Source organism: Nothoprocta perdicaria, unplaced genomic scaffold (genome assembly GCF_003342845.1).
Source record: "Nothoprocta perdicaria isolate Ctin4 unplaced genomic scaffold, notPer1 scaffold_44, whole genome shotgun sequence".
In the NCBI taxonomy this organism is placed as follows: Eukaryota; Metazoa; Chordata; class Aves; order Tinamiformes; family Tinamidae; genus Nothoprocta; species Nothoprocta perdicaria.
Window position 1 is genome coordinate 1,478,426 of NW_020455688.1, and position 10,739 is coordinate 1,489,164.

Consider the following 10,739-nt stretch of genomic DNA (forward strand, 5'->3'; position numbering starts at 1 on the left):
CACAGCTGCAGAAAGTGGGAAAAAAATTATATAGTAGTTGGCAAACTCCAAAATATCATTTTTCTATTAACTGCCAGAAAAAAATATATCTGGCATAAATGCTGAACCTATGTGAATAACAGTCTATGTAAGAAGTAAAGACCTCTTTCCTTACTAAAAAAGAGTATAAATTCATCAACAAATCAACAGACAGATACAGAGAGAACAGGGAAATTATGTTGATAGATTATAACTTATCTCAGTGCTGCATTCTTGAATTTTGCTTCAGGAACTTGCACTCTTTTATATCCCTGCATTTATTGCTATGTTTCATAAAAGCTGATGACAGACAGAAATTACCACATGAGTAAAGGGACCTACAAAAAAATCAAGACGTAAAGCTCTAGACACAGGCAAAATCACCTTACCTGTCCCTGTAAAGATGCTGCTGCTGCTGCTTAGYGTTGACTCCAGATGTTAAGGAGTCAACATCTTGATCAAGGATGCTGCAGATCGTCCACAGCTAGAGGAAGACAAGCAGCACAGGAGAAGCAGCACCTTCCCTTACACCAAGTGTTATGAAGAAAAACAATTGTCATTTTTTCCTTTTCAGCCTTTTTGCAAGTGTAGATTCCCTCTGAATCACGTTTTCAGGCATCTCCCTCAGTGCAGGTCCCCAAGACAATCAGACTCCCAGTCTTCCATCGTGAGCAGCTCCATCAGTTTAGGAACAAAGTTTTTACATCTGCAACCTCCTATTAGAGCCTGTTCTTCATTCACAAGAGGTGCTGAGGTGCTACCACGTTATCTAGGTGACAAGAAGGCATCAGCCACCAGACCTTTGTCCAATCACTTGTAAAATATCAATAAAAAATATACTCACCTTTCCTCTAAATCTTTTCTTGCATTGCCATTTAGCATCTGCCTAGATAAACTGGAGCTGAATTCTAAAGCAAAATTCAAGACTCAACTTTGAATTCAGAATTCAAGGCTTCTCTCCCAGAAGGGCACCACAGTCACACCAGTTATCTTCAATACACAGTGATTCATAGCCAAGAGCTCTTTTCTGTTAAAACAAGTTTGAGATATTTCAAAGAGCTTGTTCAGATGGGAAGAAAATAAGCTAAAAAAKCCATACAATGTATGACTATATGTATACCCACCACTAGGTGTCACCCCAATTTAAGATATTATGTACGCATACATAYATTCTTATAATAAAGTCCATTTTCACTGTACTTTAACCACACTATTAAGTTTTTTACTAAAGTGATTAAATTGCTGGAGCATACACAACATGCTAAGCTGGCTAAGGAATATATTCTCTGCAAATACTATTGGGTATTAAATACCATCAAGTAACTAGTGCCTCTCTGAAACGCAAGCAGGGCACCTATTTCAAAGGTGCATTTGGAGGCTGCAGAGATGAGGCACCTTCCCACGCAGATGACAGAGAACAGGCACAGACTCATGGACTTCATCTTTTTAAAATTCAAAGTTGACAGCTAAAATGTGAGCCAAAAAGCCCATGCTTTAGAGAGAAGCAGATTATCGGCTTGGCCCCCACTGTTTTCTGAAACAGTGACTCCATTAACACCACAAAACCCCTGCYGGCTAAGGGATAAAAGCAGATGGGCCATTTATCAGCATTATGTCCAYGGGACAATCAAATCAGTACTATATTACCTTGCAGCAGGCCTCGTCTCTGCACTTTCAGACATTCAAATAGCACCACTTTCCAATTCACATGCCTTAAAAACACACAGAACAGGGACGTAACGCTGGGAAGATATTCAGAATATCGTGCCTTTGATCATAAGAGCTCATCACAGGAAAATTCAAAAATGTGGTTATAAAGTCTCTTTATAAAATATTTCCAGTACCCTCCCTAGAAGGAATGAGACACAAAACTGAACAGGGACCTATCCAAGGCTGTACCTGCTTGGGAGCAGCTTGAAGAGGACAGGACAACCCCCGGCAGTTCCTACCCCAGCCACCTCAGACCCACCAGTGACAAAGCCCTGCAAATAAAACAGGAAACAGTGGAGCACCATGACACTAGGAAGAGCCTAAGAATTGCTCCAAAAAAACAATTTTATTTTCAGTATTGAAGAAATACCAACCACAGCCTGACCTTCACCCAGCCTTCCTCTCCTGCCAAGTAGAAAGTGCAGTTCCAAGTCATGCCTGTATCACACTGCAACACACAGTCCTTCCACAGCAGACCCAGAGCCATCTGTTTCCTGATCCCTTTCCTTAAATGTTTTGCACAACACCCAAGCCAGAGTGTTAACATCACAGGTGAAAAGTAGGAAGAGCCCTAACTTTGCACATGGGATGASTCTGAGCCTCAGACCCAAGCAAGAACCTTCCCAAGGGAGAAACCTTTTGGCATCCGACCTCTTCTCCTTTGGCAGCTCCAACTGGAGGAAGGTCAATACTGYCTGGGCAGTGAAAGAGCAGTAACACTAAAACCTGAAACAAGTGCCTCAAACTAGAAGAAAAAATAAGTCAAAAATAGGAAACCTCAAAATTRCTTTGCCTCTTAAGAGAGCTTATGCAAGAAAAGATTAGTGGCCACAATACTGCATTGGTTTAGTGGYGTGAGAAGCAGGACAGCATCCTCACAGTTGAAAAGTTTCAGCATAATATCAGAGAAAAACTACTGCAAAACATACAGCTTACAAAACAAGTTCCTTTTTTCTGCATGCAGGAAAGGTCAGGATCAGGTTATTGTGCAAACTGTCAAAAACAGCAGCAAAAGTGTCATTTGAACAGTCAGGTGAACACCCTTGTGGATGGGACACRTGAAGCATGACAACAGCAGCACTTCTTTGCTTTGGTCACTGTCAAAAGGATTTCAAAGGCAACCAAGTTTAGAACTGAGTAGCAACATAACTGCACAATGTGTATGACCTGAATTATCAGGATACTAACCACTAAAACAAAAATAGTAATCACAACTATAAAACTAATGCACTGGACACACTTCCAAACCTCAGCCTGGACGGAAAGGATCCGAGTCCACTTAAGAAGTCCCTATCTTTATTTTTAATTAACCTAAACTCTTCCACACACTAGAGTTATCTTGTTGAGTACTTCAGATGCTCCCCCATAGGATATAGTCAGGAAAAGCTGCCACTCATCAGTCTGCTGCTTAGAAAACTGTTTCATGAGACTTAACCTAAAAATACAAAGGAGCAAAACTGTAATTATTCACCTAGTAGTCATACTAGTCAATCTGGGCAGTAACAGCACTGACCTCAGACTTGAATTCAGGGAGAGTTCAAGTTAAATGACAGCACTGCAGAAGTCAGCCAGGTCTATGATCTCCAGTTTACCTGCAGGGCATTTTAAAAAGAGAACAGCACAACAAGGAATATACCAACATGTGTTCACTGAAATACTTGAGGTTGGAAGGGATCTCTGGAGATCATCGAGTCCAACTGCCCTGATAATAAAGTGGCAAAGCTCCTGGGAAGTGTAATAAGCACCCATCCTTTCATAAAGGAAGAAATAATATAAGTTAAATTCAATTTTCTTGGGACTTTCACATGAATACATATATAGCTAGAATCCAAAGGTTTGACCAAGTCCACATCATATGTGAATCAGCCTCAGAAAGAATTAGTAGGTCACGATATTGCCCAGGTTTAAAGATTTCCAGCAAGTCAACTCCCTTAAATGTTCCAATTTGCACATTATTAATCAATATTGCCTCTCTCCCAAAGAGCAATACAACAGGAAAAAAATAGGGAAACCACTATATGATCCCCCTAGGTTTGCTGGTGACTAAGCAAAACCATACACAGGCTCAATGGAAATGCCAAGTCCTCAGAACATACTGTCATGCCATGAACTGKACGTGTCTGAGGCACTACCATGCATTTAGGAACAGGCTGAGCAGAGMCCATTGCATTTTGCCTTCATCTGGGCCTCCACAGTATTCGCTATGAACTGAGTTCTGAGGCTGGGGAAATTGTCATGCTGAATCAGAAGAATAACTGRTCTGGAGCTATGACCTATAGACAAGGAACACTCCAGAGAAAGGCCAAAAAACTGTGAGACTTAAACAACTGCCTCAAGATTTATTTCATGAAGAACATGTTTTTAGATCTCARAAGAGGCTCCATTTTAGTTCAGGGAATCCTAAGAAATATCGTACACTCCTTTTACTCTGCTACAGTTCTCGCAGTAAGAGTGTCACCATGGTAGTGCACAGAAAAAAGTTCCTTTTCCCTCACRTTACATAACCTGCCTTTCACTGCAGGAGCTGGGAGCAAGGCCTGTGCTTAAACAAATRAGGTCACATGCAAAGAAGTGGAGGAGGGCCCGGACAAGGGCCACACTGGGCAAAAAGGAAGGATCAGATGAAGAGCCAGAGCCTCTGAGTCAGCCCGTGTGGGAGGGCAAGCAGCTCTCAAGCTTATGTAAAGAGAAGGAAAGAGCTGCTCAGTGGCCAGAATGAGCTAACAGTGAATACTAACACGATGGGCAAGCACACATGTATTATTGCTCAGGATATTCAAGCTTTATGGGGAGTCTCTGTGCATCTTCACCTGGCTGCTGACACTAAGGGTGCCTCTTGGATCCCCACGTTGAACWCTCTCTTACAAGAGACTGCTCAGAAGTGCAAGTCCAAGACACCCTCATGGCAAGGAAATTCCTTGCTGCATTCCTGGGGCAGACACCGTGTTCCTGCTCAGGATGCTGCCACTGCCAATGCCTCAGCTCCGGGCGGCGCTGACTCARTGATCCAAGTGCCCAGGAAGGCAGCGACAGGAGGAGGAGGTGCTGCAGCCAGGTGGCAGCCCCAGCGAGCACTTTGCATGGAACCACATCAAGGTGCAGTCTCACCACGCTCCCTGCCACGTCACTGCGGCCAGGAACCACGCGCTCACCCAACACCACCGCCTGCCAGCAGCAGTGCCACAGCCTGGGCACCCTCTCCAGCCAGGGATCCTTGGAGGCTTCTGCAGATTCTCTCTTGGAACTCTTTCCCAGAGTTCTGCAAGCTAGAACATTCTTAAAGGTAATTCCAATGGGGCTGCCCGAAGCCAGTGTTAGTTGTTCTTCCTGGGAAACACATGAAATTAAAGACATTAGGACTTCTTGAGCAACAAGTCAGAGCCTGAAACTTGTCATTTTTGTACACCCTAATAAGAGTGCTTAACCAGACTTCAAGATTTGGTTGTCGTCTTTGCGGAGAAGAGGGCACTTTTTACACTCTGCATAAACCTGGTCTTGCCACAGTAAAATTGCTCAGAGTAACAAAACAAACACAAAACCCCTGAAGTACAGCACAGAAACATCAAGTGGCAAAACATTTCAAGTACTGGTACCCTGACTGTATAATGAATTATCAGAGTGAACTGAAAAAATCTCTTCAAGAAAATGGAGAGTTAGTATATTCTCAATGGAGAGTTAGTATATTCTCAGTGTTTCCAAAACCTGAGCTGGGATTCAGAAATTATCAAGCGAAGTCAATCCTATTAATAAATTGGAATAAAAAAAATGGATGGGACAAAATGATAAATTCAGGTTTAGTTATTACAGCTGGATCTCACATGAAGMCTTTGTTGCCATGACTATTAAAATCCCCCAGCTTAAGAGAAAAATCTTCCCCGGGACAAATCCTCTTCTGTTCCAACTGTATGGCTGATTCTTAGAGGGAAGAGAGCCGTTAGCTCTCATCCAATTGTCTTTTACACAATTTAAACCATTTGTCTATAGTACACCTAAGTGTACTATAACACTCAAACAAAAGCTAGTTCTACACATCTCCTTCCACACTGAAAAATCTACTATATTTGAGGTACCCTTTATTGGGTAAAATGCATCAGTTTGATAAGAATTCTGTCACCCTSCAGAGCAGACAGACAAATCCCATTTCAAGGCAGCCCTTGACGTGGCCTGAATAACCCAACTTCCTCGTGCACTGCTCCGGACGTTACAACACCCTTTTCTGGCATAGCCCTCACTGACCCTCCCATCTAGAGGGGTTGCAAAACGCCTCTCATATCCTCTGCAACTATCAACTCAGCCTTTCAAGGCTTAAATGCTATCACTGCTTCCCCTGACACCCACAGGACAGACCCGTGAAATCTGAAGGTCACYACGCAGAAGCACCAAGGGGCACGGGTGAGCCACACTGCAGTGAAAGCCAGTGCAGAGGGTACTGATACACAGGCCTGTAACTCCTGTAACTACGTGACAAAGCCAAGTAAGTGGCACAAAAAGCCACACAGAGCTGTCACATCAAGTACAAGGCCTGGTATCCCTGTTCCCCACAACTGTATCCCTGTTCTCCACAACTACCTCCCTCAAGGGAGCATCAGGAGGGCCAGCAACAAGGAGAAGGGCTGCCAAAGCAAACCAAACACATCGTTCAGAGGATGGCTGAAATCAGCTGCTTCCCTGGCCTACGGTAGCATCGTCCAAAGCCAAAGTGCCTTCACTACAAAGGTAAAACACAAACCTGGCTTATGGCTGAGGAGCAAAGTGTAGCAGCACAAAGTGTAGGTAAAACAAGGTCTAACCAGAAGCCRTGGCAAGGAAGAACAGCCCATGCAGAGGTACAAGGCACTCCAGAAAGGTCTCATTTCTTAAGCCCAGCTGAGAGGCAGAGTTCTCAGGACCAGATTTTTCCTGCCACACAACAGAGTGAGGGAGAAGCAGAAGCCACAGCAGCAATTTCCAAAGTTACCCATGTAACAACTTAAGACATAAGCAGTTTAGATGTGTGACCCCTAAAACCCATTTTCAAAGCAAATTGGAATCCAAGCTCCCACATGGGAGAAATTTATAAGTTCTCCCTGACCTTTTCAATTCAGGACCCATCCACAAACTGAAAAATGAAATAACTACTTGTTTCTTGCAGTAAATTATCTGCCAACAAGGAGAACAGAAAGCAAGTATTTTTCATTTCCTGTTATACTTAGAAAGACTTTTATCTGCACCACTTTTTTCAGACCCAGAAGTGCTGCAGATACCGTGTGAAGCGGCCCCACTTCTTCAAATTCTTSATCAGCCTTCGCCACGTGTGTGCATCGCACAGAGGATCTGTCTGGCAGCCACCTGGGTTTCCCCAAACGAGCTCTCACCACACGCACAAGCAGTGCAATTACTTCCAAATACCTCCCTAGAATCCCAAGCCAAGGGGCCCTAAGCCCCAAGGGGTACATGGAGCCACTAGCCCCAGCTAAAGATGGAAAGAGTTGGAGCAGAGAAAGGGGGGCTGAGCACACWGGACACAAATCCCAGCCATGCTCAGCAAGCCAGTCTGAGGCTGGGTTCCCTTGTGTAGCTTGCCCTAGGGATTTGGCCTGGCAATCCTATAAGCTTCCAGCAGGGACTCCTCCTATACATGTGCGTGCCCAAGTATTTGCCCCCGAATTCTGAACCTTTCTCCCTTCCACTTCAGGCAGCTACTGCCAACAAAGCTAAATTGCACATAGCTTGTATCTTGCATGCACAGAAATGGTATAGGACTCGTGGTTCTGGAAAAGGCACCACCTTGGCCTTTTGGATTCCTTGACTTTCTGGATTCTCAGACAAAAAATGGTTGGTTGCCAAAATAACTGAACTAACTGCAAATTCATAAAGAACTGTTATTATTTACCTGGACTTGTATGCCACCACCAACTCACCACTCCCCAAGGGGAGGTAGCAGAAACATCCCACCATGGACAGAAACAATTATCACCCTGACCTTTRCAGGCAACCTGCTCCTGATGCATGGCTCAGTCATGGAATCCTTAAGGCTGGAAGGGAYCTCTGGAGATCATCCAGTCCAATTCTCCTGCTCCAGCAGGGACACCCAGAGCACAGGGCGGCATCCAGGCRCCTTTGGAAGATCTCCAGAGAAGGAGACTCCACAGCCTCCCTGGGCAGCCTGTGCCAGGGCTCTGGCACCCTCACTGTCATGGGAGAGGATATGAAGAATATCTGCCTCAAGGAAATGTTCTGTGCGYTTGTGAAATGGGATTTTCAAAGGGAGAGATGTAATAACATTTTCCATCAGACCCAACAACAATCCCCACACAGTMAATAACTGCAGTCCCATGGATAGTGTTCAGCAATATCCTCAAGACGAGGATGCAAATCCACGCAATTCTGAAAAAAATATTTCTAATTAAATTTTTTTTCTGGGCAGCAACTTCTGAACTAGATGTATTGATGCAACTTGAATCTTGACTGTCCAACATTAGAAAGCCTCTGTTGAAATGCCCTTCAAAAGCTCACCATTTTATATACTCACAGTATAACTAAATTAGTTCAAGTTACATTTAATACCCTGCATAGCTTCACATTGCCTCAAATAATGTTTATAAGCTACATCTCTAAAGAAGAAGCAGAATGCCCTAAGAAAGAAGCATCCCAGTGGTAATTCTACCCCTGAGATAGAAGAAAATTTCTTGTTTAAGAAAGAAAAATGTCACATCTCCTGAAGAACTCCAATATCACATACTTTATTCATTGTGATACAGAAATGCAATAGCTGGAGAGATCTGTTCTCATACATTATCAGGGAGAACAAGTTATCAGTCGCTGCTACACCAGCATGTCCTACTGTGTCTTTTTCTCTCTTGCACATCAGAGACAATATCTTATATAACGAGCATCAGTCCCATCTGAGGCTAAGATAAATGAAGCACCAGCCACACACCTGTCTAGATGAAAAACAAAAAGGGGAAGCAATCATTCTATACTCAAGGCACCCAGCCTCAAGAAAGAACCAGTTGCTACATAGTTCCGGGAGATCTGCGAAAAAACGCTAAAAGCAAACACAAGTGTATGGAAGTGAAAGTCACCTGGAGCTTATGCATCAGCAAATGAAGTCAGAGAGGCTCTGAAATCTCCCGATGCCCAAAGACAGACATGCTAAAGAAAATGCAAGTGAGGCATCTAAGAAACCACTTTTAAAATACAAATCCAGATTATAWTTTAGCTCTGCTTTTTATCTTCTTTGCACTTGCCAACTTAATACACTCACCTTACATTTGCTAAACTRCTTGGGCCAAAGTGGATCAGAAAAGATCATCAGCAGAGCAAACTCTGCAAAGAATCCTAAGGGGCCTACAGCCAGGATGCTGTTAAGGAGCTCACCTTATTGAAACAGAACCACCTRTCTATGTGGTCTGGTCTCCACATCTCAATTTCCCTTAATGAAATCTGTAACTTCATTGCACTTAAATCCACTAAAACTCCCAGTCTATAGAGAATTTACACCAACTTATTCCTGAAAAAACAGCAACCCAAAAGCCTGGGGCACCAGTACACCTAGCTGAAAACTCCACTGAATGYCCTCAGCAGCCACAACATTCAGTTTAAGATTAGAAGCTTATTAATATATAACTTAGTCTATCAGTCTCATTAATATGTGGTTATAGAGATACTAAACCTTACAACAGACATTTTTGATGAGTACAAATTATGAAGATTGACCTTTAAATACATCAAGCCTCTTGCTCAACTCTGATAATTGCTATGGCTTGGCAGGTATTCAAGAAAGCTGTTCTTGATGTAACCTGAAAGACTTTATTTGTATTCATAAAACTCAGAAAACACAAGAATTTTCAGAYTGTATATAGCCTACAACCTTTAAATCAAGAAAAACAGTCTAAAACTGCTCTTTGTGGCTGAATTACTGCAAAAAGAATAACACATCTTTCAAGTAAGAATAGTTTATTTAATTACAACTCATCTTCAGCCCAGATGTAAAGCATTTGCTGCATTTCAAAAGTAGTCATTGCTTCATAGAGCTTCCTCTCATTCCCAGTTGTTTTCTAGTGCTTCATAGAAAAGCCTCCTCGSTCTCCCAGGACAAATGCAGTCCTAGTTAGCAGCCTATAATTGGGACACCAAGACAACGGTTTCTTTATGCACAAAAACCTAAGAACTCTCAGTGACTGGGATCCAAATTTCCCAGGACTAAAACACCAGCAGACTGGAGACAGCTAACTAGCACTGCAAGAGCACAGAGGCACTACTGCAAGTGGCTTCTTTGAGAAAGGAACTTTGAAAATAAACTTTTTGAGTTGTCTTGAAAAACTCAGTAAGCCAAATGGTCCATAAAGCCTGTGCACATGTATCAAGCAGGCACTGAAAGATATCTAAGTTTCAAATAAAGTCATACTCCTACCATGACCCTCCAAAACCGCCTAACAAAATGCCGTTTAACTAGTGAACTTAAGTAACTGGTATTTCTCCCAGATGAAACCCCACAAACCTGACTGAGGCTACCATACCACGGTGGTCCACAGTAGATGCAGCTGCCTCCATTAAGGGGCCAACTTCCCTTCCACCTCGACCAGCCCAGTGCAGACTGGGCTCCTCGCTGCCTCCCCATGGCCCTCGCTTGCAGCCAGCCCAGGAGAAGACACATAGCCCATACACTGCCCAGCAGGAGGGAGACCCCCCAGCTCAGAGCTATCGCCTCCCCATGGGACCTCACAGAGGACACACACACAGGCTATACCCACTCCTCTTTGCTTCTCTACAGTCTGGGGCATCTTTAACGGGGCTTTTGCCCCCACTTCGCTGCGGCGAGGAGACAACTCAAGACACACACACAGCMGTCCCTCACACCCCGAGAAAGGCAACACATTGTCCCTCACGGCGCTTATATAGCGAACACGGCGAGGGGGCGGAGGCTAAGCCGCAGATCGGCCACTCTATTGGTCAGTACTGCTGTCATTCCCTGGAGCGGGCCTGCCGACCCCGCCCCTCGGCGGGCTGCGGGCGCCCCCTGCGGGCGG